The following is a 15,848-nucleotide window of genomic DNA, read 5'->3' as shown; positions in this document are numbered from 1 at the left end:
CTTTTGCCAGTTACATAGATAACTGCACTTTTGCCAGTTACATAGATAATTGCACTTTTTCCGATTTGTTTCACTGCAGCGAACTTTTGTTTCCTTTTCTGTTTTTGCTTCACCCTAATGGCGACCTTCGACTCGCTTATGTAAAACTGTTTTACTTTTCATTTTCAGTTTATGTGGCAAGAAAATTCCGGTTAGGAGTTTACAACGCTTATCGGTAACCATTGCATTGCAAATGCTTGTTTAACTATATGATTAGCAAATGGGGGTCACTTAATTTGGTGCCCGGACCTATTTTCTCTCTCAGTCCGTGTCTGCCCTCTTGTGCTGTCTGAGTACTCGCTACGCAGTAAAAGGCCCAAAGACTGAGGAAGTAGGGCCCCATGCGGTAAATGTAACAGTACCCAGGGCCTCGTCACAGACTCGCGCGCCCGAAGAGTTATCATGAGAGGGGGCAGGGCCCCCACATCTGTTTCACAGACGTGCTGATGTGGCCAAGAATCAGTGAAAAAAACATTGCAGGTACTCTGGCAGCAGGAACGTAAGGTTGTGCGGATCTACAGCACTAAGCCCCCTTGAGAGCTTGTGGTCACTTACCTGCCCATGGAGTACGCAGGGCGCCCCTAGAGGACCGAAAGCCGCATTCCCTGCTTCTGGCGTGGAAAGACCGGTGAGTGTTTGGAGAGTGAGAGAAAAGAGAAAGGGAAATAAGGAGGGAAATGGCGTAGAGACATATAGAAAGGGAGAGAGAGAGCGAAAAAGAGACAACTAGAATTAACTCGTGATTGTGGAGGCCCATGGAGTGCATGTGGTGTACCCCGAGAGACCGAGGGTTGCATGAATCCCACTGCGTCTGGAGCCGCCACTGTCTTCTGCCTGTAAAAGGGCGAGTGTTAAAACACGATAGAGTATTTGAGGATCCGGTGAGTGTGTGAAGAGGGTGTGTGTTTGTGGAACTCATGAGACAGACTGCGAAAAAGTGCAGAGTCCTTCTGAGCGTGTGTGGTTCTGTGTGTGAATGTAGTTCGTGCGAGGGAGAAAATCTTGCACAGACATTTGGTGACTTCGCCTTTTCCGTCGCCTGTACCTACATTCGCCAGCACTGAGGCCCAGATTCATTATCTTTTAGGCAACAGAGCCTGAAAGATAGCAGAACTGAACTACGCAACTGGTAGACAACCAGTGCTTAATTTGTAAATAAAAAGGTGCTGGTGCTGAAAGCCCTCCTCTTAAACACGAGGCTGCTGTAATTAAATCTGCCAGCACTGAATATTGAGGCAGCTATTCCTGAAGCAATCTCGGGCCTCTTCAATCCATTTACGGCCACCCCCTGCCCCTTCAGCTCATTCTGCAGCTTTCTACTTTCTCCCTTTATGACGCTTTTTCGTTTTTCCTCCTTCCTCTGTCTTTCCCATGTGTCTTTTGCTCGCAGCAAATGCTTAAGGCATAAGAATAAGCGCCGGCCCTCAAAAATAAGTGCCGGTGCTCAGCACCGGAAACAACAAGCACAAATTAAGCACTGCTACATAGTGCCAGGTTTCTGAGTGTCATCTGCCAAAGATGTCATCAGTGTTGATTGCAGTAAAAGAGACTGTTTAACTTGATGCTTAGCATTGTCCCATGGTACAAAGACATGACAGAAATATCTAGTGTAGCACTTGTAGGCGAGGTACACTGTCCAGTATAAACTTCCTACAGAGGGACAAACGCAGCGAGCCAGCCACACATGATGCTTGCTTTCATGTATATATTTCACACGAGATTTTAGCCTGAAGTAGAGCTGACCGTGCACCAAAAGTTAGGGTGCGCTTTTTCTGCCCAGACTGCCCTCTTTGCATACATTAGCAGAATGTTGACCCTTCATGTAGCAAAACGGTGTTGGTGATAAAACAGTTTTTGTGGCAGAAATTTGATCGATGTACCATTTAGGCAATGTTGGGTCACGTGAGTGCATTTACATGACCACAGTATATTCGGGCGTCGGCCTTTCTGTCTGAGAGTTGGGTATGGCATGTCTCTATCTATTAGTTCTGTACTTAGTTTTGCCTGCACATTTTTTACATTTAACAGTCTAGAAACAGCCTCATTAATGGGATACATTTTTGCTTGTTTTCAGCGTATGTTCTTATAGTTTGGTGTTTTTTATTTGATGGCTGTTATTCATATTAGTTTATATCAGGCTTCTCCAACGACTAGCTCGCCAGCTACTGGTAGCTCTCATGCTACCTATAAATAGCTCTCCTGTGTGAAGCCCAGCCTACTAAATTAGAAGATTTTGCTTGGTTGAGTTAATGTAGGTGTACCAAAATTGACTATGTAATCGAGACAACAGTGCATGTATTTTCCTAACTCATAAGCTGATGTTTTGAGAAAAATCACTGAATTTCTAAAACATATTTAAATCTGAAATATGGGCGATAAATCATGTGGTGTAGGGGAGACTTATTCCTAATATTGTCAAATTGGTGCCATGGGCATTGCAGCTATGGCTGCAATGTATTAGCCTGTGCTCAACCCCCTGGTAGCGTGGCACAGAGCAGTCAGGCTTAACTTAAAGGCAAAATGTAAAGTGTTTCTGCAACACTGCAAACACTATATAATGTGAAAACACCACACAAAAAGGGGTCCCCACACTAAGTTAAAAAAGAGTCTTTTGTAATAAATGAAACAGGACCAAAATGACAAATATTCAATTAGTAGAACTCGCAAGATGCAATTTTGAAGATTTTTGTGAAAATAGCACTAACTGTGACTATCTGGTTGCGCAGGACAAAGTCATAAGTTCAGGCTGACCGCAATCTAGCACAGGTTGGCCACAGTGACCTAGTTATGCCTGCTGAACAAAGTATCTTAAATACTAGTTTGCAGAGTGTGGTGAGGGTCCCCTTGAAGATGCATCACGCAGCCGAGTCAATGCGCCGGTTCCGAGAGGTGAGGTTCTGTGTCATTACATTGAGAACAGCTTGCGATGTGAAGTCTGCCACTGAGGCTGCGTCACGCAGTCAAGGTGATGCGTAGGTTCTGAGGTGCTACAAGGCTGTGATGCAGATGCCAGTATCAGTGTTGAGGTCGCCTTTGATGAGGGGTGCGAACGCCTGCACAGAGGATGCGTTGCATAGGGGCAGTTCCGAGGAGGTTGAAGTCTGTGAAGAGGATGTGGGTCTTAGCAACGGGTTCCATCCATGCAGGGGGCAATTTAGGCACTGAATTTAATATCAAAAAAGCGCACTGGGGTGGCACCAATTGGCAGGGTGGACTCACAGATGGCAGATGGCAGAGTCCAAGTTATGGGTCACTGTTGTTGGAGCCTCCCATCTGAGAGGCTGAAGCCAGGAGGTCAGCAATCTAGCCCTTGGATTCATCTGGGATTCTGGGTTCAACAAATGCATGTACAGTTCTTCTCACCCAGGCAAGAGGGCAGTAGATCAGCACAGCAGGGCAGCAGTCCTTTAGAGCAGTAGTCTCGCAGAGTGACAGTCCTTTCAGCATCACAGCAGTCCTCCTTCCTAGCAGGGTATCCATAGGTCCAGAAGTGTACTGAAGAGTTTGTGCATTAGATCCAATATTTATACACAGTTCTGCCTCTGAAGTGGGGGAAGCTCCTAGAGGCTTTCCATTGAAGTGTAGAGGTGCCCTGCCTTTCTCCAGACTAACTACAAGGGGTATGTTCAGCACTTTGCGTTGAGGCAGGACACAGCCTAGTCACGGGTAGGTAGGGCTATGCCCAGCTCCTTCCTCCCGTCATGCCAGTGATGGCCCATCCAGGCACACCTAAGCTCACTATTGTGTATGGCTGTCTAGGAGAAATACACAAAGCCCAACTGTCAGCTACACCCAGTCATGTGACCGAGAGACAGGCTGTAGGCACCAAATGTCTAAGGCAGGGAAATCCCAACTTTCTATAAGTGGCATTTTCAAAACTGTAATTTAAAACCCGACATCACCATTTGGCTTTTTCATTACAATCCCAAAGACACCAAACATGAATGGGTCACCGGTTCTCATTAGGAAGTTACAGCTTTTTAAATGTAATAAAGTAACTCCAGTGTCATCCTATGGGAGAGGTAGGCCTTACAGTATTGAAAAACAAATGTAAGAGTGTTTCACTACCAGGACATGTAAAACTTAAAAGTACATATCAAACTTTTCAAATACACTGCACCCTGCCCTCTGGGTTTTCCAGGCCCTCCCCTAGCGGTGACTTCTAGAGTAAAAAAAAATCGTGGGCCTGACAAAAGGTTTATTTTACGAGATCAAAGTGGAAGTTTAAAACTCCACCAACAGGCTGCAATGGCAGACCTGAGACGTGTTTAAAGAGCTACTTATGTGGGTGGCACAATCAGTGCTTCATGTTTAATACTATCATTTAATTTACAGTCCCTAGCTACATATAGTACCACTTTACTAGAGGCTTACAAGTAAATATAATGTGCCACTGGATTATAAGCCAATTTAACATTTTTAGAGGGCAGAACACTAGAAATTTAGCACTGGCTAGCAGTGGTAAAGTGCTCAGGCCAACAAAAACAAATTCCTAAAAATATACGAGGAAGGCAAATAAATCTGGGGATAATACTGCAGAAAGGGCCAAGTCCAACAGAGGCATTTAAAACTGACAATTTGTTTTGCATATTACTGCTGGTAACCCTGCCTGATGCATTTGGACAATCACTGCTATTAAGCTTGCACATGGTTGCCATTACATTATTCTTGTCTTATGTGGTCACTTTTACAATGCTAATAATATTAGTAGCTCAGGATGATTTTCATTGCATATAAGTAGCTCTTATTACAGAAAAGTTTGAAAGTTTGGAAACACTTTGTTTATGTAGTTTAGATGCTGGATTTTCTTAGCGCCATGAAACAATTCTTCAGTGTGTGGCACAAACAGTTTACATAACATAGTAAAAAAAGGGGCAGGAGGTGTGTGGACCATTAATGAGTGTGTGGAAAGCTGCCACGCATAAGCACAGTTATGAGTGGTTGGAAGCTTTGGGAATAAGTGAGAGCCCTAAAAAGTATATGGGGAGCACAAAGAAGAATGAATGTGGGAAACCCTTCATAAAAGCACTGGTAACGTTCACAGATGATGTCAGGAACAACAATGAATGTATGGTGAGCGTTTGATAGTGTCCAAGACTCCATATATCCACATCAAAGGAGTCAAAAGTAAGTCTTAAATCGAATCTTATGGCCTTCTTTCCGGCAAAGAACAGCATGTTGCCCTTTCTGCCAAAATGAGTGTTGCGAATACCAGCACCAGAGAAAAAAAAAACATCTAGTATTTTCCGTAGAGAAACTAAAAACACAGGACTTGTCATGTTAAGAGTTTAAAATTGCACAAATACCAAATAGGTATCCTGATGCTGAGAGAGAAAACAGCTTCTATATAGCATGGTACACTATATGAGGAAATCTAAAAGCAATCCTTTTAGCCACTGGAAGCCAGTGTATTTTACACAGTGGAGAAGAAGAAGAGGCATAACAGGGCAGGCCCAGAGCTAACTTGGCAACCATATTTTGCATACACTGTAATTTTTTCAGCACAGGAATAGGTCAGGTGATAAGCCTGCTTCATCAGCATCAGGTTCTCATTCAAGTAGAAACTCAGATTTTTCATAGACTGAGTGAGAGAATGTGATAAGATCCAGTAGGGGGCCAGAATGTAGAAGGAAAAGGTCTAGTCAACCTAAATGGAGCCACCCACAAAACCTCCGTTTTGTCAGTATCTAACTTTAGATCATTGGAATGGAGCCAGGATGACTGTCAACATACACTGATTGAATGTATCTAAAGGGGCGGGACCTGTTTTTTCCAGGGCAATAATTAATTGAGTGTCTTTCACGTAATTCATACTGGTGACACCAAAAGACCTGATTAGCATAGCCAATAGGCGTATGCATATATTAAAGAGAGTAGAGCTCAGGGTGGATCCCTGAGGGACCACTTGGCCCAAAGCTCTGAAAGATGGCATGAAGGGAGAGAGATGGAGAGCTTCAGGAAAAAGAGTCAGCAGAGACTGAAGAGTACTAAGCTCCAAGGCACAATGCAGACTTCTGCAGTCCTTGCGCATCAGGGGCCAACTTTAAATCCAAGGCAATGAGTATCTGTGGGATATGCAAGCATCTGGGAGCCCTTACCAACTTCTGCAAGGGTGCCCATCAAGTTTTGTTACACCACTGCTGATTGCCTGTTGAATACTTGGCTCCTGCAGGGCTTGGATGGACTCGTCAAAAAATGAAATTCGGGGCAAGGCAGAATGCCAAGAGGGAGCTGTAAGATCTGCAACATAAGAATTCCTAGGAGTGGACAGCAGCAGCAAAAACAAACCCTTATGCAGTCGAAATACTCTGAGGATAAATACAGTCTCCTTTTATAGTGTATGATGATAACCTTGTTCAGATGTGGTAATCCAAGATCTTGCATAGTGACTAATAATATGTGTAGAAAGCAATTATCACAGCAGGTATAAGAAAGGACTATCTGCTTCCTACTTCTATTAGGTTAAACTTATCTTCCAAAGAAAATAATGTCTACTGCCAAACTTTTAATCCCCAAGCAGAGCCTGAGAAATAGCAAAGTCCTCATTTACAATACATTGCCCAATATCCACGTGGCATTCAGTCATTGGTGAGGAGCCAAGGTGGGCCCATAAGACCAACTTTGAAGACCATTTGAATCTCATCACCCTTATATATGATGGCGCAAGTCTATCAAGGTTCTATTTTCACACGATGACTTCTTTAACTCATCACATCCTCCAGGGTATTTTGCATCCATCCTTAAAGACCTTGCTGTCTTAGATGACCTTTTACTGCTCTGGTGTGGGTAAAACAATCATAACTCTAGAACCAAGTACATTATTAAAATGTAATTTACTATCGTACCTTAGAATGAAGATCCATAGAATGTATATAATTGAAACACATGCCTCAGGTGAAAGGGTTTCCAGAAGCTAATAAAATAAACAAAATGCCCCTAAGGTGGACATAAATATGGAATACAAAGCAGTGTAAAATGAAATAAACATGATTGTGTTTTGCAGGGTGTTCACACTTACATCATGCTGGGATCAGACATCTTTAGTAGTTTTCGAGATGATACTGTAGTTCACTTTTGAAGATATGCTTATGACAGAAGACTCCCTACACAAGCATGCATATTGACTTGTACTTGAGTAAACGGTGTTCTGCAAAGATTGACTGGAAATGTGACAACTTGAGAAAACCAGCTGACACAAGGATTAGGATCTGGGACACTCGAATTATGCGATTTTGCGGCAATATTTGTATAAATATAGATTTGTCGCATTTAGCACATAATCCATCACCTGTTGCATAATCTGCAGATGTTAAAAATAATTGTTTCTAGCTCAAACGGTTCAAAAGTTACTAAAAACGTGACAACACATGTTGCTGCGTAGTGGAAGGCCTTTGGCAAAGTTGGAGTGGTCACCTTTCTGTTAGTTATTGCTATATTTTCATGTTAAACTTGCACTAACAATGTGCAACCAATGCCCAGAGAGAGTTACCAAGTTAAAAAATATCTAATAATGAAGTATTACTATAAAAAAATTGTGTCGCATCATGGTGCATGATTTGCCTTTTCTTGCAGCATTATTTACTGAACCCTGTTGCATAATTTGTTCCTCTCTTGCCATATAATTCCAGTGACACTGGATACTGTGTATTATTTTGCTTCTGTTGTCCCCACTGTGGAATACGTGGTACTGAAATCTGTAGTTGATTTTAGATCTCTTTGTGTCTGACACAATTTGTGGATTATAGTTTGGTATTTTGGAGAAAAATGAGCAGCACTTAAGAGTGGCTGGGGTAGGATGGAGTGCTTTTGCACACTAGGTAAGGCAGAGTTTGTCAGAAGGGTAGAAATGTGGTTTGGGGAGTGTAAACAGTGACAGGTGATGGGGTAAGAGGATGGGGATCCGTTGGCCATCATTTACAAGGGCATTGCACCACCAGAATGTCACTTTTACCGATGTTCTGTTGACGCAATACCCTGCCCCATATTTACAAAGCGGCGTTAGGCCAATATTTGTGGCATAACAGCGCTTTGTAAATATAGCCCTTTTACATGCATCACTTTGTGTGAAAGGGGCATGCAATGGATGTTGCTGTGGCATTCCACTGCAACACCCATTGCATTTTGATGCTGCCCCAGATTTACGAGGATTCATAACCCTGAGGCAGTGTCAAAAACTAATGCTACCCCAGGGGTGGCATTAGCATGGCACAACGAGTAGAAATACTTTTATTTACCCTCATTTTTGCTTTTCCTATGTGTGCTTCATTGTGCAGCACACATAGGAAAAGCAAAATGCCATGTGATTGTTTATGTGCAGGAAGGTGTCCCTTTCTGCACATAAACAATCATTAAATAATGATGATTTGCTACTCCTATGCGTGTTGTAATGTGTAGCACACATAAGACAAGCAAATCACCATTAGTGATTGTTTATGTGCAAGAAGGGACACCTTCCTGCACATAAACAATAACTTACTGCAATGCAGGCACAACTGCACTATCATGCAAGGGTGCCTTCGTTGGCACTAGGCAGCTAATTCTAGCACCAGCACAAGGGAAAACACAGGGTGTGATGTATTGTATTAAATACGGCACCTCCCTGTGTTTCTGAAGTGACACAGCAGGGTGCTGCCAACACCCCGTAGTGTCTATAAATGGGATGTCTCTTAAATGCGCTTTTTCAATATTAAATTCAGTGCCTAAATTGCCCCCTGCACTCATTTTTGGGAATCAGCACTTATTTTTACTTATAAGACTTTGGCCTAGAGCAAGAGAGGGAAAAACATAAAAGGTGGAAAGTAGGAAGAGAAAGATGGAAAATCATTGACAAAGAAAGAAAGCAGGGATGAAAATAACCTGAATGAGTGAGATAGAGATGCAAGGAGTGTCTGGTGATTGATGAAAGAGGCATGAGGAGGAATTAAGATTTCACAACTTTGTATCAGCACCCTGGCCACAGGTGTCAGAGGAAAACTCTGTGCCCTTGCACTCTGGGCCTCATTTACAAGACCCTAGCAGCACACTGCACCAACGGAGCATTATTTTTTTCACACTGGTGGTCCAGTGTGGTTGTGCATATTTACAAGGCCATACAAAGCCACTTTGCATGGATTTTCATGGCCTTGTAAATATGTACCCCATTCTCGCATAACACTGCATGAAAGGGGCGTTCCATGGGTGTTCCCAAGCATGGAACCCGAAGGAATCTTACGCATTCCTAGATTTAAAAGTCTGAGATTGCGTCAGCTTCCTACTACACCTCTGGGGTGGCAAAAAAGTAATGCAGTGGGGAGCTATATCTTTATTTGGCCCCGTTTTTTCCTCTTTCTATGTTGCTGCGTCCTGTAGCACACATAGAAAGAGGAAAACTCTGCTTGCAATTGTTTCTATGCAGGAAGGAGTCCCTTTCTACACAAAAACAATCATCCTATGATGCAAGGGTGCCTGCATTGGCGCTGGGCAGCAGTTTATGCACCAGAGCAGAGGAAGAGGACAGAAATGCTTCGTATCTTGTAGATAAGGCACATTTCTGCCTTTTCCTGGTGGTGCAGAGCGGCGCAGCACTAGCCTGCGCCACGGGCCTTGTAAATGAGGCCCTAAATCTTTCAGAAATGAAACGCTTATTAAATTAAATATGTACTATCTTCTAATGCGTTTCACTCCATTCAGGTTTGATCAAGGGAGTGGTATATCACAAAATCAGTGGACAATTTCAACAATTTTCATTAGCCTTGGCCTTAAAGTTGGTCAATGAAATATTGAGGGACCCCTGTTAGGTTGGGCCCCCCTTGCACCATACGGAGCTGCGTTATGCCCCTGTATCGAGGGTATATCTGTGGCCTCAGAAACTTAGCACTATGTACATTTGAAACCTTGCAAGTGAAAAGAGTCCCCTCATGCACAGGCACTCTTAGCACAGATTGTTTTAAATGCATGTTTGTTCTGCCATGTTGACAGAAAGAGCAGACTGTATGAGCTGAAAACGTACATTTTGAACAACCAATGACATGAGGGGTTGCGCCTGAGGGGACTAATTTTGAAGGTTGCCCATGTACATATAGTGTCAGTAAATATTTTTGAGCTTTTCAGAAGAATATGCTTTAGCTTCTGCAGGATAAATGTGCTAAGCGTTGGATGCCAGTAAATGATACCTGGAAAATTGTCAAGAAACGCCAGAACTGCTCTCTCCTTTCCTATACATATTTCCGAGTTGCATGTCTATGCACCACAGAGTAGTGTTTGTGGCATTTGGGCCCAGATTTACTAAGGCTTTATTTACACTATTCGAAAGTGACACAATAGAATGTAATACAATGCAGTAATATTTGCTTTCCAGCCAGGGCTTTATTTGTAATAGAATGAGTGCCAGGGCCCAACGCTCTGCTCTGAAACCTGCGAGTATAATAAAATGTCAGCACACGGAATGTAAGGCTGCAATAGTCTTGAAGCCACCTCTTTAACTGACTCCAGGCCCCTTTATCTTACAGGCAGCTCCTTTCTCCCTTTGTGATAGTTTTCCGCCTTTCTCTTCCTCGTCTTTCCACTTTGTTTTCTCATAAATATCTGAGGCCGAAAAATAAGTGCCGGCGCCAACAGCTGAAATTAAGCACTGAGTCAACCACAAAAGGTATTTTGCACTGGAAAGATGATCTTTTCTCAGTGAAATAACTGTTTTGCATCGCTTTGCTTGAAGGCAGTGCTTTAAATGGGCTGTACTAACCGGCACTTCTAAATTTTCTGCCCTTGAATACCAGAACTTCCCCTACATTGAAGAGAGTACCGGTACTCATGAGGCACCAAGTCATGTTCAGTGAAATTGCTCCACAGGTGGTCCTTAAACCGCTGCTGACAAGTCTGTCAGATGAGCGTCATGTGCTGCTAAAGCAGCGCCTCACGTGTATTAATTCGGAGCTAGTAAGTAAGTGTGTGACGCAGGACTTGCTGGCTGTCACGTCTGTGGACATGTGGAAAGCATACATGTTAAAAAGAAATAGGGACCGTTATTGAAAAAAAGGAGATCATTGTGTTTCATTTTCAGTGTTTCTTTTTTGTAGTTCTCACAATATCAATTACTTCGCATCATACTAAGTTGCAAAATGTGTGATATGCCGCATGCAGAGGTAATCTACACATTTAAGCGTGACTATAATATTAAATGTACTCTTCTGCACATGTAAGGACAAACATTATTACTCTAGTGATACAAGAAATATCTTTGTGTCTTCCTGCACATTTTCATGCCAAGAAAATCTCGACACCATTACATGTGCACACGATAGCCCTTCCCCTTGACACCACCCTTTAGCCCTACCCTAGCCCCGCCCTAGTCCACCATTCAATTTATGAGTGCCTGCACTTGTTTACTCCCATTTAAACCACTCCATCAAGGAGTGTGACTGACACGCTACTTGGGCTGATCAGCACATATAGGTTTGGCCCAAAAAAAGAACTATTAAGACAGTGCCAAAAGCAGCAGATCATCGCCCCCGTCGCAAACCTTTTCCAATGAAAGGTTAATAAATTATGCTTAATATCCTTTCATTGTTAAAGGGGCGGGTCCATGTAGGATAACGGGGATGAGGGGAGTGCACTGTGCATTCCCCTCAGTGCGCATGTGTGTTTGGCCGGCCGTCTCGGGACGGCCAAACACACATGTGCACTGTGCTTTCTCCAACCTGGCACTGTGTTGCCGGGCTGAAGGCAGCAGGCACAGGCTCCCAGTCTGCCTGGGAGCGCCCTTGCTGGGTGCTCCCAGCCAATCATAACGCTGCTCTGAGCAGTGTCAGGATTGGCAGCAGGGCAGGCCGGGAGCCTAGGGCCTAGAGCCGCGCACAGGAATGTTTTTATTTTTTTGTTTTATTTATGAATTTATTGTTTTTGTCCCCAATCCACCCCACCCACTGTGGGCTGCCCTGCCCCTTAAAAGCGTAGCGAGCCGCGACTGGCCAAAAGAGGTTTTGTGTCAAAAAGAAATGCATCCTTAAAAAGGCGTTTACTAAGGACAATTTTTAATTTCTGAAACAAACCTGTGTATTGCATGTGTAATAAAATGCACAAGACCCATTCAATGCATGTGATCGTTCTGAAATGTGCGTACATATAGGAATTTGTATCAGAATTGTACGACTCTGGAACAAAGCCTATACTAGACAGCGGACAGTGTGTAGTGTGTAGGGGATGGAACCATAAGCAGGCCACTTCTAGGATATATGGCTCTGCATTGTTTCCCCCTTGTGCTACTCAGCATAGCAAATCAGCAAGTTTGGTTGCTGAGCTAACTCAGTTCCATATGTTACATCCCTGGAACTGCTTCTTAAGATGGATAACAACAATGTTTTGTCCCAAATGCGGAGACATGGGAGCCATATTTTAGCATCTGAAATGGACATGCTGCAGAGTCAGTACCAGATTTACCAACATTTTGCACTGTGTTTTAAACAGAACAATATATGTTGTTTTGTTAATTACTTTCCAGTGCAAAACTTGTTTTGTGTTGGAAAGTTGCCTAAAAGTAATGCAAAGCAGTGCAAAGTGCTTTATGTTATTTAGTTTTAAGGGGGTGTTACATGGGTGGTAAATAGGCATTCCCGTGAAACCACACATGCTTTTTGACAAAAATGCCTCTCTACCCAAAGTTTTAAACAGGGTTTTATGTGAAATGTTAACACCATTTGCAAGGAGGCATTAAAAAGAGAAATTATTTACTTTCTCCTTTCTTTTCCAACTTTGCTAATGTGCTGCACTGTACAGTACACATACAAAGTAGGCAACATTTTAAAAGATGTTTAGGCATAGTATTTTGTCCTGGGATGGTAGTCCCCCAGTACAAAACCTATGCTAGACTCACGTACACACCCTTGCACTATGGTTCAGAGGTCTGTGTGTGGTATTGACAGCAAAATTCTGCACTGGCACTAGGGAGAAGGGAGGTGAGTGCCATATCCCTGTAGATATGGCACTCTTCTTCTTATGCCAACGCAGCACAGTATTGTTAGCCGCTGTGCTGCGTTGCGTGATTTAGTAAATCTGGCCCTTAGTGTTTTTTGGTATCAAGCATTGGCCAAAATTAAAGAAGTAAAATGTATTAAGATTGAGAAAGATCGAAAAACATGTCTGTCATTGGTATCTCCAATTAAATTAAATCCAAAATATAGAACAATGGAAGGTTACTGATGTTGGTATTAGGGAGATACAGGTCAGGTATCTGATGGATGAGCGGTAACCTCCCCTAAAAGAAGCAAACAGTGGAAAGGTATTGGTGATTGGTTCAATGTAGAAGAGACCAGACAGATACCTATAGTAAGATGACAAACATAGTGATGACTCAGCAGACGGAATGGAAATCATGCAGTTATACGCCACAAGCGCCTTATTATGGGCCGTGTACAGAAATTGATAATTGTGTTCATTCAGTTTGACCCTTCCTGTATTTGTATTTTTTGTTTAAGAAAGTCATTAAAAAACAGAAACAAAAGTACTAGTGTGATGCACTTTCATACATGCCAATAGACCTTATTCAGATGGGAGAATCCTAACTTTTTAAGCCAAAAATGCCTTCATTTTAGCTGCCCCTCCAAAAAACCACACTGCCTCTGCTTCCATGTAAGTTAATGAGGAAAATAGATTCCCTCCATTCCTTTTCAAAATCTCACTCTTGGCAGCTTGAAAATGTCTGGCATGTCTGCATTTTTTAAAATCATTTGGCCACTTCCTCGATGTTTTTGAAAAACATGTAAATGGAGTATCAAACAGATAAAATATTTTTAGTTTTGGAGTTAAGGCCTTTTTTAAGACTTTGCGGAGCGGGAGGAATGCCATAATGTGGAGTTCCTACCGTCCTGCCAAATCCACAGTTTCTGCTCTCTATTTCGAGCAGGGGTCTTCAAACTGGGGGGCGGGACCACCCAAGGGGACCTCAAACGATCACAAGAGGGGGTGCCAGGCTCTGTCCAAAAGAAGCATTATGCTGATAACAGTGGTTTGTTTTAACCTCTTAGCTGCTGGGCCTTGCCCCCCCACCGTGCTGAGCCCTTTTTTTGGCTATTTGGGGTAGTTCGCGCTTAGGCCTTCATAACTTTTTGTCTACATAAGCTATCCATGCCAAATTTGCGTCCTTTTTTTCCAACATCCTAGGGATTCTAATGGTACCCAGAGTGTCTGATTTCCCCTGGAGGAGACCAAGAAATTAGCCAAAATACAGTGAAAGTTTCGTTTTTAAAAAAAAAATGGGAAAAAAGGGCTGCCGAAGAATGCTTGTGGTTTTTTCCCTGACAAAGGGTTTCTGGTGCTAAAATCACCATCTTCCCACCTTTCAGGAACGGGCAGACTTGAATCAGAATAACACATTTTTCAACACAATTTTGGCATTTTACTGGGACATACCCCATTTTTACTATTTTTGGTGCTTTCTGCCTCCTTCCAGTTAGTGACAGGAATGGGTGTGAAATCAATGCTGGATACCGGAAAGCTAAACATTTCTGAAAAGTAGACAAACTTCTGAATTCAGCAAGGGGTCATTTGTGTAGATCCTACAAGGTTTTCCTACAGAAAATAACAGCTGAAATAATAAAATATTTAAAGTGAGCTGAAAAAAACAGCAATTTTTCTCCACGTTTTAGTCTGTAACTTTTCCCTGCAATGTCAGATTTTTTAAAGCAATATACCGTTACATCTGCTGGGCTCTTCTGGTTGCGAGGATATATAGGGCTTGTAGGTTCATCAAGATCACTAGGTACCCAGAGCCAATAAATGAGGTGCACCTTGCAATGGGTTTTCATTCTATACCGGGTATACAGCAATTCATTTGCTGAAATATAAAGAGTGAAAAATAGGTATCAAGAAAACCTTTGTATTTTCAAAATGGGCATAAGATAAGGTGTTGAGAAGCAGTGGTTATTTGCACATCTCGGAATTCAGGGGTTCTCATACTAGCATGTGAATTACAGGCCATTTCTCAAATAGACGTCTTTTTTACACACTGTCTTACATTTGGAAGGAAAAAATGTAGAGAAAGAAAAGGGGGAATAACACTTGTTTTGCTATTCTCTGTTCCCCCAAGTCTCCCGATAAAAATTGTACCTCACTTGCGTGGGTAGGACTAATGGTCGCGACAGGAAACGCAATATGGACACATCACATTTTTACATTTAAATCGGACGTGTTTTTTGCAAAGTGCCTAGCTGTAGATTTTGGCCTCTAGCTCAGCCGGCACCTAGGGAAGCCTACCAAACCTGTGCATTTTTTAATACTAGACACCTAAGGGAATCCAGGATGGGGTGACTTGTGGGGCTCTCACCAGGTTCTGTTACCCAGAATCCTTTGCAAACCTCAAAATTTGGCCAAAAAAACACTTTTTCCTCACATTTCGGTGACAGAAAGTTCTGGAATCTGAGAAGAGCCACAAATTTCCTTCCACCCAGCGTTCCCCCACGTCTCCCGATAAAAATGCTATCTCACTTGTGTGGGTAGGCCTAGCGCCCACGAAAGGAAATGGCCCAAAACACAACGTGGACAAATCACATTTTTTCACAGAAAACTGAGGTGTTTTTTTACAAAGTGCCTACCTGTGGATTTTGGCCTCTAGCTCAGCCGGCACCTGGGGAAACCCAGGAAACCAGTGTATTTTTTAAAACTATACACCTAGGGGAATCCAAGATGGGGTGACTTGTGGGGCTCTGACCAGGTTCTGTTACCCAGAATCCTTTGCAAACCTCAAAATTTGACCAAAAAAACACTTTCCTCTCATTTCAGTAACAGAAAGTTCTGGAATCTGAGAGGAGCCACAAATTTCCTTCCACCCAGCGTTCCCC

The 15,848-nt window shown here is 42.8% G+C and overlaps 1 long non-coding RNA gene across 1 annotated transcript in view; it reads left to right on the top strand.

Annotated features, from left to right (window-relative positions):
• Window positions 1–512: 512 nt before the first annotated feature.
• LOC138285240 (uncharacterized) overlaps window positions 513–15,848 on the top strand; it is a 44,605-nt gene continuing 29,269 nt past the window's right edge. Inside the window, exon 1 of the long non-coding RNA XR_011201547.1 lies at window positions 513–667. This is a non-coding gene — a long non-coding RNA (uncharacterized lncRNA). The remainder of the gene's footprint in view (window positions 668–15,848) is intronic.

The sequence above is a fragment of the Pleurodeles waltl genome, chromosome 3_1 (genome assembly GCF_031143425.1).
Source record: "Pleurodeles waltl isolate 20211129_DDA chromosome 3_1, aPleWal1.hap1.20221129, whole genome shotgun sequence".
Classification (NCBI taxonomy): domain Eukaryota; kingdom Metazoa; phylum Chordata; class Amphibia; order Caudata; family Salamandridae; genus Pleurodeles; species Pleurodeles waltl.
The sequence above is the reverse complement of the archived record's forward strand: the minus strand, read 5'-3'. Positions and strand labels throughout refer to the sequence as shown.